Source organism: Lissotriton vulgaris, chromosome 5 (genome assembly GCF_964263255.1).
Source record: "Lissotriton vulgaris chromosome 5, aLisVul1.2, whole genome shotgun sequence".
In the NCBI taxonomy this organism is placed as follows: Eukaryota; Metazoa; Chordata; class Amphibia; order Caudata; family Salamandridae; genus Lissotriton; species Lissotriton vulgaris.
Genome location: NC_141693.1, coordinates 380,464,426 through 380,484,215, shown reverse-complemented (window position 1 = coordinate 380,484,215; position 19,790 = coordinate 380,464,426). Strand labels below are relative to the sequence as shown.

The 19,790-nt window shown below is 45.2% G+C and overlaps 2 non-coding genes across 2 annotated transcripts; both read right to left on the bottom strand.

Moving 5' to 3' along the window:
- Window positions 1-16,762: 16,762 nt before the first annotated feature.
- On the bottom strand, window positions 16,763-16,869 carry LOC147710928 (U6 spliceosomal RNA). Its single transcript, XR_015296280.1, has one exon. It is a non-coding gene; the product is annotated as a U6 spliceosomal RNA (small nuclear RNA).
- Window positions 16,870-17,551: 682 nt separating this feature from the next.
- On the bottom strand, window positions 17,552-17,658 carry LOC147710927 (U6 spliceosomal RNA). The gene has a single exon (XR_015296286.1). It is a non-coding gene; the product is annotated as a U6 spliceosomal RNA (small nuclear RNA).
- Window positions 17,659-19,790: the final 2,132 nt, after the last annotated feature.

Sequence of the window (19,790 nt, the reverse complement as noted above, 5' to 3'; positions counted from 1 at the left end):
CTGCGATCTCTGTTGCAGTCTGGACAATCCATTTCAAATTTGTAAATTTGCACGCTCATTCCCGGCCACCAGTACTCTGATTGTAATTCTATTAAAGATTTCAAGATCCGTTGGTGCCTCGGACCCAGTCCCATGTGTGCGCTTTCAATCAAGAAAACTCTCCGGTTCGTGTTTGGAATTACTCTATCCCCCACTCCAGGGATTTGAGGAAAAAAGGAACGGAGTTTGCATCAATTATGTATGTATTACTGAGTGGATAGTTGAGAGGTAATGCCGCATAATCGCCTTTTAATGAGGCTTTTACCACCAGCATGTTTTCCCCATCTGTGTGCTTTTCTGAACGCTTTTCAGTGGCTACGGAAGCCGGTTGAACCGCTTCCGCTGTGGCTGTGTTAGCCAATGAATTCCCTGCAACGTGAACGCCATCACGTTGATGACTCAGTGCGTGTATCATGTGAGTCTTCTGTAGTTCTTTCTTTAAAAGAACTACTTGTTCCCAAAGCGTTTTATGCTTTATTGTGGCACCTGTGTCATCTGTGTAACCGTTTTTACTCCATGTCTGCACGTCACTTTTGTAAGACTTGACGCAGAAATGCGAATCGCAAACTATTAGTGTCGGGAATTCACGATTGGCATTTTCAAGCGCCATCTTTAAAGATCTTATTTTAGCTCGCTGTACTGAACAGTTTCTGAGTGATTCAGTTTTGGTAATCATCGGTTTGAATTTACCAGAGCGCCAGCGACCTTTAACAATCGCGCATGCTGCATTGTAGGAAATTTCCTCTACATCGTAGTGTTGTGCATATCTGTCCATGTAGATTACTCATGTGTACTGTTCGAGAGGCAGAATTTCGATTGGCAGAGGATATTCTTGTTCGTATTCTAGATTATCTAGTTTTTTCAGTTTCGGGTCAAAATAGTATTTCAAGTCTTCTGTAGCAAGGGAAGTTTCCCATTGTACCCATTTTGGATCTAATGCCACTGTATTCAGATTGCGTGGACTTGTTAATGCCTCAAGGGCTGGTTCTGCAGTATAAACAGTTATTCTCTTACTTAGGCCAGGGCTCTTTCTTTTGCTACAGTAGTTTGAACCGCTGTCAGAATTTTTTCTGTAGAACTGAATTTCATTTCAGCTTTAGTATACAAATGTGATTTGTAAGCTATAGGTACCGTTTCTCCCTCATTAGAGGTTAGGTATGTGAATCCGCATTTTCCTGGGATGACTCGGATTACAAGATTGTGTGTGTTTTTGCATGTTTGCAATTTTGTTTTGGTTAACATGTCTGTTTGTAGTGATCTTAAAATTTCTGTGTGTTTCTGAGTCTAATTTATTGGTTTGAAATCAGGTCTTATTAATTCATAGAGAGGTTTAACCCTCTCTGCATAATTTAGAATGTATGTTCTTCCGAAATTCAGGAAACCTAGTACTGATTGTAAATTCTTCAACGTTTTTGGTGCAAGAAGTACAGCACATTTCTCTAAGAAATTGTCAGCTAGGCTCTTGCCTTCACTTGATAATTCATATCCTAAAAACAGGACAGTTAGATGGGCAATTCGGGACTTTTTAAAGTTGAATTTGTAACCCTCTGAAGTGAACCCAAGTATTATGGTGTTCACTCTTTTTAAGTGAGTCTCCAGGTCATCATCTGTGAGATAGATGTCATCGGCATAGGATAATGCCTCATCGTCGTATATTTGTAGTAACTCTGTTACCCTTGCTGAGAATAATCCTGGGCTATTCTTGAATCCCTGTGGGAGTCGACGGAAGTGTTTTTGTGACCCCATTATTGAGAAAGCGGTCAAATACCTGCTTTCAGGTGCAATGTTTTGACAAAAGAATCCATTAGAGATATGTAATGTTGTTTTATATTTTTTGCGCACAATATTATTCATTAGTGCTGCACTGTGTGAGTTTTGTACTGCAAATGTTTTACAACAAGTTAAGGTGTCTGTAGTCCAAAACTAGACGATATGAATCGTCTGGCTTGGAGGCAGGAAAGAAAGGATTGTTCATTTGTGAGGTGCATGTTTCAATCACCCCTTGATATTCAAGTTGATCTAAAATCTCCTTGACCTGCTTTTTACCTTCTTGTTTAACTGGGTACTGCCTTTGTGCGGTGGGTTGATTTTTTAACTGGATTTTGTGGTGAGGTGAATCCTCATCCCATCCTACATAATTTTTATATAATGCAGGAGCTTGGGCTGCTGCCCATTTTCTTGCAAGTGTATATGTTTTATGAATTGGTATAAGATTAGCGAAGGCAGGCATAATTATTTCTTCCCCGTGAGGGCACTCCCTGATAAACTCTGGTGGCCAGTCTTTTTCAGCTAACAGGATGTCATAGCGTTTCGAAAGGTTATCCCAAAAGAGACCCCTTGCTTTCCTCGTCTTGTCCCCTCGATACACAATGTTATTTCGTATATTTTATGAGGTTTGCTAACCCTGGTATCTGCAGTTTCCACCTGAATGTATTCATTTGTGTCCACTGTCTCCAGATGATTTATCAGGATCTTGCGAGCTATGGTCACTTCTGCTGCGCCTTCTAGCGTTGTCTGGGCTCACTTTCCGTTTTTCAGTTGTGTCCTCAGAATCCTTGGCATGTTTAATCTTCATACTTGCTACCTTCTTTCTGGGATATTGTGATTTATTACTTTGATGAGCAGGTTCTTTCTCTTTGGACTTGACGTGCTCTTCTCTGTGTTCTGACCGTCCTCTCCTTTCCGATTTCTATGAGGAAGATCGAGAAAGATTGAGTGAGAGGGATCGAGAGGGACGTGTATCAATATCTTGATATCTATCAGGTTTTCTCAATTTATCCCTATCTCTAAGGTTGTATCTTTTCTCAGAGGGCTCCCTGTGGGGGGACTTGTTTCCTCAGTCTGGAGATTTTTCTCTTCGTTGAGGAGACCTTCCTCTGGACTGAAATCGTTTTTCCCTGGGAGTGGACTGTTTATTACCATCCAAACTCCTTTTTGGAGTATTCAGATTATTTTTAATAAAGGTTTTTTCAGGAGTTTCAGTTAGTTGGGGTTTTACCGGTTTCCCACCCAAACTATCTCTTCCTAGTTCTTCATGGCATTTTCCTATGATTCTGGCAAGTTCAAATGGTTGGTCTGCTATATCTGTCTCCTTCAATTTCTGGCAGATAGTTATATCGTCCCTTGCCAATTTAACTAATTCTCTATATGCCTTTGTTAATTCTTTTAGTTTGACCAGGAGTTCTTCGCTTGACATTGTTTCAATATCTGGGTGTGTTGCGTAGCTGGCTAGAACCGGCCCCGTTGCTCCTGGTCTACCTAGTGGACCGTGCCTGGTGATGTGATTTTGATGTTTTAGGGCGCCATTAAACCAGAGAAGATGCTCTTGTTAATTTAGTGGGATTTCAACGTCCTCGAAAGGAGTGTATATATCCGGAGGTTCCTCTATTTTGTAATAGTGGAATTCTTTTGTTATGGCGTTTGCTGCTGGAAAGTGTATCCACGAATAGAATACCTCTGTTTGCTGATATTCATGGGCCTCTACCACGAATATGACTGTACCACCTCGTGATGTCAGTCCATTTTCTATAAGTTTAAGAGTTATAGTTCTCCTTACGTTGACCGGAATGAGTATAGCACTCGGGTCATTTTCTTGGATGGTTGTGTCATCCGCTATGATTTGAGCTGCTATTCTAGCTTGCTCCCTTTCTCCGTCACTTTCTGACATTTTTTACTGACAGAGAGCTCTTTGTTGCAGATCAAGTTTCAAGGAAACAAAGATTAGGTGCACAATATTTTGGAACACTGTATCCTTCAACGTTGACTAAACCAAAAACTAATACATAGGAATCTCTTCCTACTAAGTTCCGGCGGATATTACCCTTTCACCCACTCCAGACATCTTTTGGAGTTTTTACGGAAAAAGGGTTCTGTGTGAAAAAGCACAACTGAGTTACACTATTGTCTTGCCTTTGATTATCGCCTTGTCAAACGTTGGGCGCCATGTAGTGTAGTTCCTATATTCCCAATAGGCTCTGCGCATTGGAATAATATAAACAGCAGTGTAGACGTAGGTAGGACTGAGGTCGACTAGGTTTCTACTGACTATATTAGACTTAATTAGTTTTGCCAGCTAGCTCAGAGGGGACTAGAAACTTTCTCGAATGTTCAGGAAAGAGTTGACTCTCCGGATTCTGACAAGAAGGGATTAGCTTCTGACAACCATACAAACATGACAACTTTGCTCCCTCTGAATAGAGTGTATCTCTAGAGTTGTGTGAAAACAATAGGCAGCTATTTCACTCAGTCAATCATGCATACTTAGTTTCAGCAGAGTGCAGAGAAATAGAGAGACGGGCGTTTTAAAAAAAAGGTGTTATTTTATTGAGCAGTCTTCTTTCTCATGCAAGAGAAATAAATTGCCACAATTGCAATACTTATTATGAAGTAAAGTGCGTACAGTAAAAGTAGTATTATGAAATAATACTGTAAAAGCATAGATATGGTTTCTTAGCCATATGATACTTTAAAATAGATAAATTATATACATAAATCAGCTGGGCTCTCGGGCAAGTAGATAGCCGCTCTGCTCCAAACCACCGTGTCTTTGCTTAAGGCAACTGTTGGTATTTTATACCTGAGAGGTGCCGGGTTTGACGTAAGGTTGGACATAAGACATCACTAAGAACTAACAGTTCTTTCTGGACTCCAGGAGTTCTTGTTCAAATCAAAACAAAAGCAGGGGAGTTTCCCGGGCTGCTGGAGGCTTGGTTTGTTTAAAGGACGGGTTGTGCTTTCTAGGAGTCGATAGGAGGAACCGCGCTGTGCTTTGGACTGCATGGGCTATTACTGAATATGGATATGATTCTTATGCCTTTATAAGGGTATTATTAATTATAACCGCATAAGGGCATGAATCGGGAATATCGAATTAGTGTCCTAGATAGAAATACAACAACTTGACAACACTGAATTCTACGATTTGAAACATATTTTTATAAAAAAATGTAAACAAACATTGAAATTCGAATTAAAGTTTAGTTCTAGTTAGGAAAATATTTTTCCGTATGCATTTATCATCTCTTGAGGATGCTTTCAGGTTCACCAGACAAGTATTCCAATAACCCATTATAGGGTGTCTGTGAAAACATTTGGATTCCTCTCTATGTAGGGCTTTACCAGTTTCCTGAAGGCATAACTGCAGAATTTGAAAGAAGTGGAGGAGCTGGCCTTCCAATTTGTGGCATTGGTTAACTTTAAGAAGAGCAAGATTGGCACAGCGAGATGCTACTTTGTCTTTTTTAGAGTGTTTTTAGACACCTAGGTTCATGGCCAGCCAATTAAGGGGTAAGGTTTTGCTGTGAAATAGGAGAGCAACTCTAATATACTGTGCCAGTAAATCCCTAATGTGGGTCATGCCCACATCAGGCATAGCACTTTACCATGTCTGCGGAGTAGTGAGGGCAGGTGGCATGTCATTCACCTGTGGGAAGTGCCTATTGATGGCTGTGGGTAAGAGGCATGTCCTATTTACAATATAGTATTGAATGACTTTGAATTTGACATTGAGGGAAATGGAGTGTGGATAAGCTGGAGTGTTAAACAATTCCTTTCTGTGAAACGCCCTTGCTGCCTCAGCCTCCTATTTATCTCGCAGGGGTGAGAGCATAGTGTGAGGATGGAGACGTTTGAGAAAAGAGGAATATGTCTGCACTATAATCCCATGGTGTAGAGGCTCTGTATAAATGCATATGGCCCTGGTTTGGTGTCTAAAATAACCAATGGTGGTGGATAGTGTGCCGGATGGAGCTGTGCATGAGAAACTGCCCCTCATGGAGAGCATCTGTTCCTTCAGTGTGGCGAAGGAAAGAAAGAAAGGAGGCAGCTATCTTCAAACAAGTCCTTAAAAGTCGTGAGATTGGAGTTATGTCAATGCTTCAAGTCACCCTGTGAGAGACGACCATGCAGCCCAGGGAGGCTTTTAGAGGAAAAGACTGGGTATACAGAGTTGCCCTTGGCACGCACTCATGCTGCTCTGCAGTCAATGCATCTGCGGCAATGGTGGTGCACTGTGAGCAGTGAGAAACAGCGGTAATTTGGTAGTAAATAATAAAACCTCCATCCTTCACAAACTGTCGGCCTTTCCATCAGCACTCACCTCTAAATCATTCATTTAATCATCTATCGCAGGTTTTTACCATGCACATTTATTATTATAGAAATGTTTGAAATTAATTCATTTTAATTTATGCTCTCTGATATCATGGTTTCTGTGTTTTCCACTGAATGCACGTTTACCCTTTTTATTACAATCGTTTTTGGTCTTTGCGTTTTTTAAGTGTTAGCTCTATCGTTTTTTTCATGATTTGTTAGCTTATACAACCCTCAAACCAGGTAATCTTTGCAAATGTTTCAGCTACCAAATTGTGAGTCAGAATAAAATCTATGAGGAAAGGATGATTTGAACAAGCAAGTTCCCTCCTATTAGTTGTAAAAGGAACTACAGCCACAGCTCATATCAAGAATGTGGCTGCTCACTTCTCCAGTCTGTCAGGTCAATTGCCTACAAGTGGAAGAAGTGTGTCTTCATGACACTCCAAACCTTAGGGAAATATTCACATATTTCAGATGTATGGGCAATGCTTCTCTGGGGCAGAGAGGCCTAGATGCAGACACTTTATCCACCTAATCCTTTGAGATTTGGTAGACGGATAGATACACGTTCAGCGTAATTAAACACTGATGTCTTGATAAAGGTTAATGCTAGAAGATTTTGGTTAAGTATCATGGTCAAGTCCATGAGGAGACTTGCGGATCAGGCACAACGGTTTCATTTGTAATAGCTCTTTTGCTCAAAGTCAAAGGAATGACCTCAGAGTAGTTGTGATTGGCTGCTGTTCCTTAGACAAAATATAAATTAAGCAGCATGTTTCCGAGCTCTTTGTAGCTACCTTAATTTATATTGTGATACCATTACATCAACCTTTACTCTAATCGATACATGACATAATGACAGCCAGTACACTTTTCAGGGAGAAAAGGAAGTAGGATAATTACAGGCTTTTTCCTCAGACCATGCATATGCAGCTACATCCAAGCACTATTGAAGGTGAGAATACCATTGCATCCAAACACCAGTACACTGGGTATTCGGTCTGAAATAGAAAGCTAGGGCCTGATTATGATGACGGTTGGACTATTGTTCGACCGCCATCCTGTTGGGAATGGGACAGCCTGACCAGCTGTCGGCGGTCCCGCTACCGGTATTACGATGCAAACGCCTTGTGTATATTTTGCATTGCAGTGTTTGCTGCGGGCTGCAGCACACGCCGCAAAACAAACAAAACATATTTTGCATATCCCAGCACTATGTGGCAGGCACCATGCGGTGCCTGCAACATGCTGCAGGGATATGTAGGGGGGCACCCATGGCAGAGAACTAGGGGGAAGGGGGACCCAATAGTGGCCCCCAAAAGTCACTTTCAGCCAGCCTTTTCATCGCCGGTTAAACACCATGAAATGGGCAGCGGAAAGGGACATTGTAATCCCTATGGCGGGGCCTGAGCAGGCACCGCCACCATTGTAGGGATTGTAGACTGTCCGACGGGCTCCTTGACCCCGCTGGATGCGCGGCGGGCAGCCTCTCCGCTCACCTTCCATTCGCCCGCCATCATAATGCAGCTGGCGGTCAAGCAGGGTTGATGGCGGTGCAACTGCCACCAACAGCCTGGCAGTGGCGGTCCCACCGCCAACATAATCAATGCCCTTAGCCTCCTAAGTCTCTTGTTTTTTTTCAGGTATATGTAAATCAGTACTCAAGGTCTAGCTTAAAAGGAGGTGATGGAGAGTTGATTAAGGGTGCAGTACAACATACTTATCACTGTTGCAATGTGAATGGCCAGCCATAGGTGTGAGTCTTCATAGATATAAATAATAATAATAATCAGTAATTAATATTATTTCAAATTAAAGTCTTTTATGGCAACGTGAACACAAAAATCAGTGCAGAAAACAGATATGGTACACAATATAATGATAATACCAGGGCTGGTGGCTGAAAAAACTATATAGCATTCTTAATCGCTTTTTTAGATTATGGCAAATTCCAGAAAACTCTTGAAAATTTGAAAACACAACACCATACCAATGTTGTTATGGTACTGATGAAATGAATGAATCAATCAATGGTTGCAAATATATACTGTACACAATCAAAATTCGACTCTAAAAAGAGCATCGTAAAATTGAGGATCTCAAACAAATAATAATCAGAAACAGTGACAACAAGCTGAAAGGACCTGGTAACCAAAAATGTAATGCAACAGTAACCTACAATTGCTTCTGGAGAACTTTGTCTCAAAATATTAAAAAGTATAACATATGTTGATCTTTCTAGTGTGAAATGACAAGTGGGGCCCTTATGTTGCAAGTCACTCAAAGTTTGCCGTCATTTCAATAAAGCCAGATTTCCCAAAAAACACAATTTTAGACTTCAGCAATATACCTACTATGTTATATCACTCAGTAACGCACTGATAACACAGAGTTTTGAATAGTCATCAATTTCAAAAACTAATTTTTAATTTATATGCAAATGAAGGGACATTCATGCATCTCTTAAGAGTCGATATAAGCAATGCTGTTTGATTATTTATGTTGAGAGCACAGTGATAGCTGTTTGTAAACTTAAGCAAAAATTCTGCTAGCACCTAAACCACTTCTAATAGCTGACACTTTAATTTTACCTCATGAGATTGCTTCACTAATTGAGGTTTATTAAGAATTACAGACAAACACATATCTTAATATTTATTTCATTCTAAATTACCTGCTTTTTGAAAAACCTGTCTTGGAGACAGGCCAATGATGAAATTAATACTGGTTTGGTTGCTTGTCTTTCACACTCAGTCAAGGTAAGCGTAAATCGTCGAATGTACATATAGAATATAAAAGAGCGTGCATGTTCAGACAAGAATTAGCACCATCCAAATCAGTGCATGTCTTTCCCTTTTAATACATATAGAGCACTGCCTTACTAGCGCATCAGATTTGCAATTTTCAGCACTACATCAGAAAAACACTGATTTTATAATAGTAGTTTTAGGGATCAAACTGTATATAAAACATGCAATAATTGTTACTGTGTAATACAGGAGGGGCTAAGAGAACGCCAGACACCAACGTGGTTACGATTGACGTTTGCAGCAACCGTGACAGCCAGTGAGTTAGTGGACGTGTACACACTCACATGCTAAGAGGGTTACAGGTATGCCCATGCGGGGCAATAACCCGGAATATATAAAATAGACAACCATTGGTGCAGTGTGGAGAAATTGACCCACGCCCTGATGAAATGATATGATATGATATAAAGGCTTTTGTAGCGCGCTCTGTTACTAAGATAGTATCCTGGCATTGAAACATGTGGACTTTTAAATCAGCAGACACACAGCACAGAATAAATTTACTTAGCCAGTGTGGTCTAGCTCGATTTTAAATTGGGAAGGGCGGTGTTTCAGTTCGGATCCCACTATTCCTTATCGGGTTGATACTGCCTCACACTTGGATAAGCTAACTTGTGCACAGGCAGCACTTGATACCATACCTAGCACCTTGTATTTTGCCTTTTTTCTTCTTTGTCTTACTTTATCACAGTTTGTGTTATGGGTTGGTGGCTGCTGATGATGAGAACCTGAGGATGCAGGCGAGTACCTGCCTGCTCACTCCCATGGTGTTACTTCCGTGAAGAACCGCCAACCTTTTCTCACCTTTTTTTACTATTTCTCTATGTTCATATGAGTTCGGTCATGTCACACCAGGGGGTGAGTTTTTCCGTGGGAGACTTAACAAATTAACACAACTGATTTTTATAACAGAATGATGATCCAGGTCCCTCCTGTACAGACGGTATAAGGTTAACAGCTGGTCCAGCACATAAAGCTTATAGACTGCAATGGATTGGAATGGTTCTGAGTAATATATTCCCCGTGTGACCAGTTCTATTGTTGTTTTTGACTGGTGACACATCCCAAACATTTCTGCAAATGTCGAAATCTGGATCGTGAGTAAATTCACATGGATTTCTTATCATTTTTTACTCTATAGAACTGGATTTGCTAGCATTTGTGGGCTCTGGGTACCCCAGAGGCTGCTAAATACCCCCCCAAAAACAAGTCCTGACGCCCAAACATGTCAACTAATTGGCCAGCACCAGTTACCATATTTGACTCTTAAGTATGGCTACAGCAAAGTGGCGCAGAAATCATGACAGTGGCATATGTGTAAGGAGTGTGGAGTTAACCCACACACAAGTCACTCTAAAAACATGGTCTCAGGACTCCATCTACATCTGCAACCCAGGCTGTCTGCATGCAGCAGCCACATAACAAAATAATACTGTTGACTTTTTTGAAAGACTACTTCTAAAATGTGCTAGGTCTCCAGTAGCAAGTGCCTTGGACCTCACAAGGACGTAGGTGTGTAATGGACAATAGTCGGAATATCCAAATATGGATCTGGCATGAATGTATGACGTTACAACGCATACATTCACAACTCTTACCATCACAACGCAACTTGTCCAACGCAACATTCATTACAACACATGCTTTTACAACGCATGCCATTACATCCCAGATGCTATTACAAAGCATACCATTACAACGTAAGTATAGTTAAGTATTTAATTTTATTAATATTCATTTATTCTTAAAATATATAGTTTCTTAAAATTAATTTAAATTAATGAATAATTGTATTTAATATACTTTTATTTTCTATAATAAATCCTGAGGGGTGTAATAGTAGGGTAAGTGTTGAATAGTGCAGGGGTTTAAATTACTTGTCTAACTCCAGGGGGGTAATAGTAGGGTAGGTGTTGGATAGTGTAGAGTTTACAATTACTATTCTAACTCCAGGGGGTGTAATAGTAGGGTGAGTGTTGGATAGTGTAGGGGTTAAAATTACTAAATTAAAATAACTTATATTAAACATTTTGTTTTAAATTATAAATAATTAAAATAATTAATTTAATTAATTAAAATTAAATTATTATTAAATAATTAAAATACTTACCCATACTTACGTTGTAATGGCATGCGTTGTAATAGCATCTGGGATGTAATGGCATACGTTTTAAAGCATGCGTTGTAATGGATGTTGCGTTATAAAAGTTTAGTTGTAGTGGTAGTGCGTTGTTAAAGTTGCGTTGGGATGGCTGTTTCCCATCTGGCATGTTTCTACAGTAACACGATACAAAATCATTATTTACTGTTGTTTCAAGTATAAAGTCACTATCTCACTAACATGGCTCAGGAAATACTTTTAAGTTAATCGTTATAGTATCTGTGCCTGAGATAATGCAACAGCAAACACCAGAAGGTTCAAACAGGGGAGTTTACATTTAGGGACATTAACATTAAGGAATGTGAGGAGAGAGAGAAAGGAGCAGCAAATGTCTACATAAAAGACAGGCGTTCAAACTGATAGAAGCATGTTTATATCAAAACAAGAATGTAGTGATGGCCTTTCTTTGAAGCTGGGTTTCTGATACCCAGGTTGGCTCATGTCCCCCTAAAACAAAGGTCTTCAATCTGTAGGGCGCGACCCCCAGGGGTACTGTGGATTCATGGGAATTGGGTGCACATACCTCAGCCTCTTCAGTTGGAGTGTCATTCAGGAACACTCCTGTGCTGTGAAACCGAAGCCGGGCAGTCAGCTAAATATGCCTTTATGCCAGTGTACTTCTTGCAAGAAATGCAAATGTGCACAAAAAACTAAATCTACAATTGTGAAGGGAAAATTGCAAATGTAAAGGATGCTTGGCATCCCGTACTGGCTTTAAATGATCGAATTACTTGAAGCTTTGTGATGACAAAGATTTACTCTTTTTGAACTGCAGTGTAAAGCGTTAACAACTCAGCTGTGAAATGCATGCTTTTAATTGTCATTGTATTTACATGGCGCTTACTATCAATGGGGAGGTGCTGCAGGGTCAGGTATGTAAAAATATAGCATTACGTACTGTCTGGGTATTACAAAAATCTATATTATCGAAGCACCATTTGATCGGAAAATGTTTTGCGCATTTTGTAGCAGCCTATCTTCTACAGTGTGTAATGCATGTTTAAATAATGATTTCCATATTCGTAGTGCTTTCTGTCACAGGCCGTGACCTCGTAGCATAAAAAATATACAAGTCACTATTCTCCTCTGCACCAGCCGAGGTTTAATTCTGTGGCTCTCTGGTTACACACAGACCTCTGCAGTGCATTAACTAGTAGATGTTTCATAATGTATTATAGTGCATTTCCCACTGACTAACACATATTTATACATATTTATTTTTCATTTAACATGCCCATTATTTTATATGTAACTACCTGATGGTGAGTGACCTAAAGGCATAAATAATATATTTTTTTTTTTGCCACACCTTTGACACCTCCCAATGTTTAGGCTCTGGTCCTCTAGCCAACCCCCAAACATGACTGAAGTCAACAGCATCAAAGTAATATAACAAGGAGTCAGTTTGTGCTAAATGTTAAAAATAAATTGCCATAAGTACGATTAGTGTAAATTGCGACTTGCAATTTGCGCTCGATTGCCAGTCACAATTTACATTGTACACCAGTGTCAGAGACACTGATTGCGATTCGCAAAATAAGAGCCTCATGAATATTAATGAGGCACTCTCAATTTGCAACTCCATTGGGAATGGCTGGTCCTCCCAGGGATGGTGGCCTGCTGGGCTCACCAGACCTCCATGTCTGGGACTGCTTTTCAATAATGCAGTTTAAAAAAAAATGCAGCCCGTTTTCATTATAGGAAAATGGGATGCATTTAAAAAAGAAAAAATTAAACATTTTCGTTTCTTTTTTTAAGGGCAGGTAGTGGTCCCTGGGACTTCTGCTTGCCCCAAAAAAAGATTTCCCCCTGCATTTGCAAACGGGAAGCGGTGCCCTGGGGACCCCTTCCTGTTTGTGACTGCATTACCACCTTCTGGAAGAGGGCAGTGAATTTTGAGTGTTTTGCAACCGTAATTGCGGTCGCAAAACATTTGTACATGGCTTGTGAATCGCTATTAGGAATGGAACACCCCTTCCTAATACCGCGTCACAAAATACTTTTTTGCGAGTCATAAATTATTCGCGACTCACAAAATAGTGTTAGTACATGGCCCAGAGGAAAATTGCATGTGCAAACGGGTCACAAACCCATTTGCCCATGCAAATTTCCGTCTTACATCTGGCTCAAAACCTTTTTCGAAAGACAGTATGAAAGAAAATTAAGGGACCAAAATTAAGGGATTTAAAGAAAGCATCTTGCTTTGACCTTACAGTTGGCATATTTATATTATGATGTTCAGCAACTTCCAATTCCATGCAGGTGTGGGCAGTATAAATACCTTGGCTCTCTTTTGTTAGGGATTCTTTTCATGCTATGGGCAGGGAGGACTTATGGACTATTCCCGAAGAATCGTGTGTAGCTGTCTCCAAAAAACACTTAGCTAAAGCAGTGAAAGATTTCAAATTGGCTAGCCTAATTCAGGCAGTCAAAACCATGAGTCTAACGTATGGTTTCTTGGTTTTTTAAGTCACATTATCAGTTTGAGCAGTTTCTCCATTAAATACAGCCCCTTCTAGCAAGGAATTTGTTTCTGAAATTTAGATAAGGGACGCTCCCGCTATTTACAGTAACTAATAAGTGGGCGGGCGCTACCCATTGCTTTTGTCCTGGAAGCCTGGTGGAGGAGGAAACAGTGATTAACGCTCTCTTCTTCTGCCCGGCATATAAACAGTCCAGGTCTAAATGGATCATGCAACTGTGTAGAAATCTGGGTATCAGGAACCATTGTGATTTTTTTAGGATCCTCAGATCGGATACAAACCCAGTCTATGTTGTTGCAATTTCGAAATTGCTATGTGACTAAAACGAAGGTATTTGTTAAAGAACGGGACCTAGTTATTTGTGATTTTGCTATTTTAGTATAATTATTCCGGCAGCAATATTTTGGGTGTTGCATCTGTGTGAGAGATAGAGTGCTCCCCAGCTGGTAGCCCTACTGACAATGGACGTCTAAAAGATTTAGGGCTTTTTAGAAATGCTTTTATATGTTTTTATTTTTAAATTATATTTTTAAACATAGGTTTTAATCTTGCTTTCCTTATTACTGAGTCCCAACTACTACTACACTTGTATATACCAGTTCTTATAATGAAATTGTATCTTTCTTTACTGATTTGGATTACATTTTATTGTATTGTAAATTTAAATGTGCTTTTATGGCTGTAATAGCCGCAATAAAGTTTTGAGGAAAAAACTTCCGATTCCATGCAGCTGTAAAAGCAAAGCCATCAGCATCCCATGAAATATAGTATGGTTCTCTTCAGATGCCTTGCACTAAAGTTTCAGCTCATGCATTAACGCTAATATACCCAGGGCCTTCGGAAATATGCGATTGTGTGGCTGCTGTGATTTTATCATAATTATAGATTTGCTGTGTTTGCCACATAATCCATCTTCTGCCACATAACCTGCTAGTATTAACAAAAAAATATTTTTAATACTAAAACGGTAAAAAAATTACTAAAAAGCAGGTGACGTGTTGCCACACAGTAGGAGGCCCTTTGCAAAGCTGGACTGGTTCCCTTTTCGTTGCTTATTGCTATATTTGGGTGTTTAACTGGTACTAATGAGGTGTAAACACAGATTGACCATTTCTATGTTATCATTCCAATAAGTTTTGTCAAATTATGTTTTTTTTGTGAAAAATAAAGTCCCATCATGCTTTTGTCAGTAATTCTTTTTGGAGACTTTTTGTTTGAACTGTGTGGTCAGCCTCTGACACTGAGCCACAGTCACCCACAAACCTTTGGCATGCTAAACACTATTTAATGGTATTTCCCCACCGTAAAAATCGATTTGCTGTGGGAATTGGGGACCTTCATGGTTGTCGATAGTAAGGAGAACCAGGTCCTAGACATATGTGTCAGAAGGGGTTCTCATGCCTCAAAATGTTGACGGGGGGGTCTCGGCAGCAAAAAGATTGAAGACCTCTGACCTAGAAACATTCTGGGTAGGTTTTCCACTGTTGAGCAGAGGGAGGTACATCATTTTAATAGGCAATCCTGTGGACGGTTGGCATACCTTCAACAGCGAAAGATTTTGAAAATAGCCCAAAATTGTCAAGGAGACACAGAAAAGGTTGGAAAGGACCCTCTTTGTGAACCTAGCTGGAATTGGTTAAGGAAAATCCAACAAACAATGCTGAGGTAATGCCCCGGTTACTTACCGGTAATCTTCATTACTCCGAGTATAGTCTTCCTCGCCACATGATTTACATAGTGAGCTTTAGCTCCACAACAGAACCCTCCAAAGCAAAAATAAACCACCTCCCACCCCCTCCCAACATGGCCGACCAGTCCCACCTGACCTCTATAAGAGGCGGGCCGGCCCAACCAATCAGCCTGTTCTACCAAGCAAACAATGAAGCCGATAGCCAGACAGGGAGGGGGGGAGGGAACTCATGTGGCGAGGAAGACTATACTCGGAGTAATGAAGATTACCGGTAAGTAACCGGGGCATTACCTCCTCGTAAGTCTTCCTCGCCACATGATTTACATAGTGAGCCAATACCCAAGCCAACAAGGCTTCATTGACCACCATAACCACAACACCACATGGTGATGCAGAGAAACCAACCCAAGGTTGATGTAAACAACTGAAAAGAAAACAGGGACCACAGGAAACCTGAAATCAAGACCTCCAGGAAAAGGAGGCCAACCAGGAGCCGCAGCTCCAGCACTCAGAAAAGGCCCCAGCGAAGTCCCCCCCGGGACTGCTAGAGACCCACGTACCAGGCGGGGGACGACCACGCCGAGGACAGATAACACTCCACAGAGGAGACACCCACGAAGGGGGCCCAGGGAACAGAGCCATACCTCGCGGACCGACCCCGGGCCCCCGCCGGATCCACCGAACCCAGCGAATCGTAGGGAAGGATGCCAGCCCGTGTAAGCCCGTGAGCCAAGGAGGAACGATGGCTAGTGGCCCGGACGAACCGGGCCCAAAAGGCATAACACAGGTCATCCCACCGGGAAAGGAAAAACGTGCGGCTAAGGGAAGCCAAAACAGCACGCCGAACCACCAGCCCGGACAAGGGAGGAACCACGTAGGCCGGAAAAAGCGGGAAAGATACCACCGGAGTCCGAGGCCCCCGGGAAGGGACCCCGGGAAGGACACGGGGGACATGCCGGAGGAGCAACCCCGACCGGCAAAACCCGCAAGAAGGGCGTGGAGCGGAGGAACGACCCCCGCACGCCCATCCGCCCAGCAGACACCATCGCCCCCAGGGAAACCTGACAGGCGAGGAACCGCCAAGCCACCGAGGGCCGGGGCCCAAAAGGGCGGGCCCCGAAGAGCTCGTAGAACGAGAGAGGGAGTATGCCAGAGTATCGCGATGTGCATAGCGCACGTATCACCCAAAGGCAACAAGGTGCGGGGCTCGGGAACCCGACCTGGTAAACCCCTGTGAGATAACCTCAGCAGGATACAAGGCGAGGGCCAGGCATCCCGCCGCAAGGGGCCCAAGTGGAGATTAGGCAAGCAACTGCCCAGAGTTGCAGAGTGTGAACACGTGAGACGAGTAGGCACCGGCATGAGGATTCACGAGTCCACGGAAGTAATGACGCCCAAGACCCACCGAGGCGGGGAAATGAACCCTGGACCAGGACCATCTCAGCTACCGGGACAGCCGCCTCCAACCCCTGAGCCACACAGCTCCACTAACATGGAACGCTCCACGAATAAGCGTGACCTCCTTGCGCCGGAGCCGCGGCAATCCTCTCAGTATCGTTCCAGATCATGTATACGTGCCGCCGGAGCGAGCATTGGAACAATCGCGGGAACCCAGCAGCAAAGCCCCAACCCCCGAGCAAGCATCCTCCTCCGCTCCAGGACCAGGCCTGCACAAGGAGGCCGGCCAGCCGACAAGCGCCGGCTCAACACCGGCGCCGAGAGCGGGGGACCCAATCACTGTACTGGAAGAACCGGGATCGGCCAGGCGGCTCGAAGCGCCAGCTCGGCCAAAGGAGAGGGAACCCGGGGCGGAGGACCCCGCCGGGAGCCAAAAACAGGAATGCCCCAGGGCATGCGAGGCCACCACGCGCGGGTGCCAGGCACATCACACCAAAACAAGTCCATGCGCAGCCGGGACGAGCACCCAGGAGCACCCCGGCCCTGCCCAAGCGAATCCCCGAGGACCCGCGAAATCAGAGGGCACGGGGGAAACGCGTACATCAGTCTGAAAGGTCACGCGAAAGACCGGGCAATAAGGCCTCGGAAGGAGGCGTAGAAACCGGTCCGGAGGGCCGAGGCCCCCCCCCCCCCCGAACCGATCCACCGGAGGCAGACCGAGCCGAGGCACCAGGCGCCGAAACACCACCGGGACAAGGCGGGACAAGGCAACGAAGGAAGATTCGACATAGTCGAGCCGGCACAGAGCCGGACCCCGGGAGAAGGATGGCCCGAAGGGACAGGACCGGCGAAACCGGCCCTTCCAGGGCGACTGACCCGGTATATGGAACGCCTCACGAACATGTGAGTCCACCTTGCGCAGGGGCCACGCCAATCCCCTCGGAATTGTCCCAACTCATGGATATGAGTTGCCGAAGTGAGTACGGCCCATACCTGGGGACACCGAAGCATAGGTGCCAAGGCGGCAGGTCAGGACCAAAGGATGCCCCATATTGGCCGGATTCGAACCCTGGCCTGTGAGGGCTGTCTGCACCAACGGTACCAGACTTACCTTTGAGCTATAGCTCCTTTCCCTGACTGACCCAGAGGGAAGTACCGGGTCCAGGCACCTGACCCCCGAAGGAGGACAAGCCCGAGACAGGACCCGAAGGGACCACCGCACCTAGAACAGGGAGCCGTCAGAGGAGAGACCCCGCCTGACGTGATGCCTCACCCACGAAAAAGACGAGGCCGGGCTGTATCAATTGCCCAGACAGGGAACACCAGGACTCCCTCCCGGCGAAGAAGATCCCCCAGGCGGGTCATGAGCACCGGGCCAACCCACGGTTCAGAAGGCAAGCCCAACAGCGGTACCCGCAACCGAGAGTGGGGACCCCCACTCGCAGTCCGGCCTCCCAGGCCAACCCAAGGGCCACAGAATAGACAAGGGGAGGAGGTGGCATCCGAACCCGTCGGGAAGGGGGGACCCCGTGGAGAGGCCGCAATACCAGCAAGACCGGTCACCGGCCAGCCAGCCCGAAGATCCTAAGAACTGCGACCGCCGCGGCCCAAGACGGGACGCAACGGAGGCGACAGCCCCCTACCCCCCCCGGGAACCCCCAGGAGTGAGAGGGCCGAAAGCTAGGATCCAGGGGCGAATATTGAAGCGGCAGGACCAGTACGAGACCGGAAAACCGACACCCGGGCCCGGGAGCCAAAACCTGACCGCCCCGACCGACACCCCGAAATCCGGGTGGAATGGCCGAAGGACCCCACCCCTGAAAGGGCAGGTCAACGTTCCGGAGACTTGCGCAGAGAACGCCCCCAGGGAAACCCCGGGAACAACCCCCGCCGCCGGGGGAGGCAAATGCAAGCTCCAAACCGGAGCGAAACACTAAGTAAGAGTGCCCTCCCCGCGTTGGGGCCCTGTCACACTACCCAGTAGCGCAACTTGAGACAAGACCGGCGTACTACACCCCCGCAAGGGCACAAGGCGCTTGGACGCCAGCAGCTGTAGACTCAACCCGTCCAACCCCCTGAGGCGAAACTTTCACCTCGGGATACCACCACAGCATCGGCAGGATTCGTCCCGTGGACTGTGAGGGCCGTCCGCACCAAAGGCACCAGACCAACCTATGAGCTATAGCTCCATAGTCCCGGACACCCCCGAGGAGGAGGTCAGGCATCCAAAGCATTGTGGGGGCCGAACGTGGGGAAAAAGCAAGCAAAAGCCCAGGGAAGCAGAGCAGGACTCCATGCATGGAAAAGGTCCCGAGGCGCGACTAATCCGGTCCCCGGACTAAATCGCCCCCCAGATCCGCCGAGGAACCGTACCCAGGTCCCGGGCCAGACCACTGCCAGTGGGCCCTACTCCCCCCCCCCCGGGTACCGAGAGGGAGAGAAAGCCAGGAGGGGGCGGGGCACCCCGCCTCGCACAGACCCCTAGAAAGGAAGGCGCCGGAAACCGGGGGGGCCCTCAGACTGCGACAGAAGGGGGGGGACACCCCCGCCACCCCGAGGAGTACCCAGCAGTGCCAACACACCTGAGCCCGGCGCATCCTGACGGCCCATGCCCCGGAGGATAACCCGGGCTTCCAAATAGAAGTGTACTTGCAAGCGGCAATCCCTAGAGAAGAAACGCACTCACCGCGTAGATACAGACGCATTGGCAGGATTCGAACCCTGGCCTGCGAGGGCAGCCTGTAAAATGTCATCACCAGCATTGTTATATCTACGCTTGGAGGCGCTGTACCAGGGAAGCTCGCACTGTGCCTCCATCCGGGTGCCTGCAACAACACGCCCAGCTCCACCACACGCAAGCCGCGTCAAAAACGCAGCGCCAGCAGGAGAGGGCCGTGTCCATTCCAAACGGCCGCACCTGGCGGCAATCAAACCCCGCCCCTGAGGGGCGGAGGCGCCCGGACAACATCAGCGCGACAAACCGCCGCGGCCCGTAGGGCCGAATGCAGAGACACGCACGGAGGGAGGCGGCCGCGACCAGCGCCGCGCTTCCGAGACCCAGGCAGGCCGGAAAGGTATTGTAAAACAGAAACGCATTACAGGGCTGTCTGACGAGG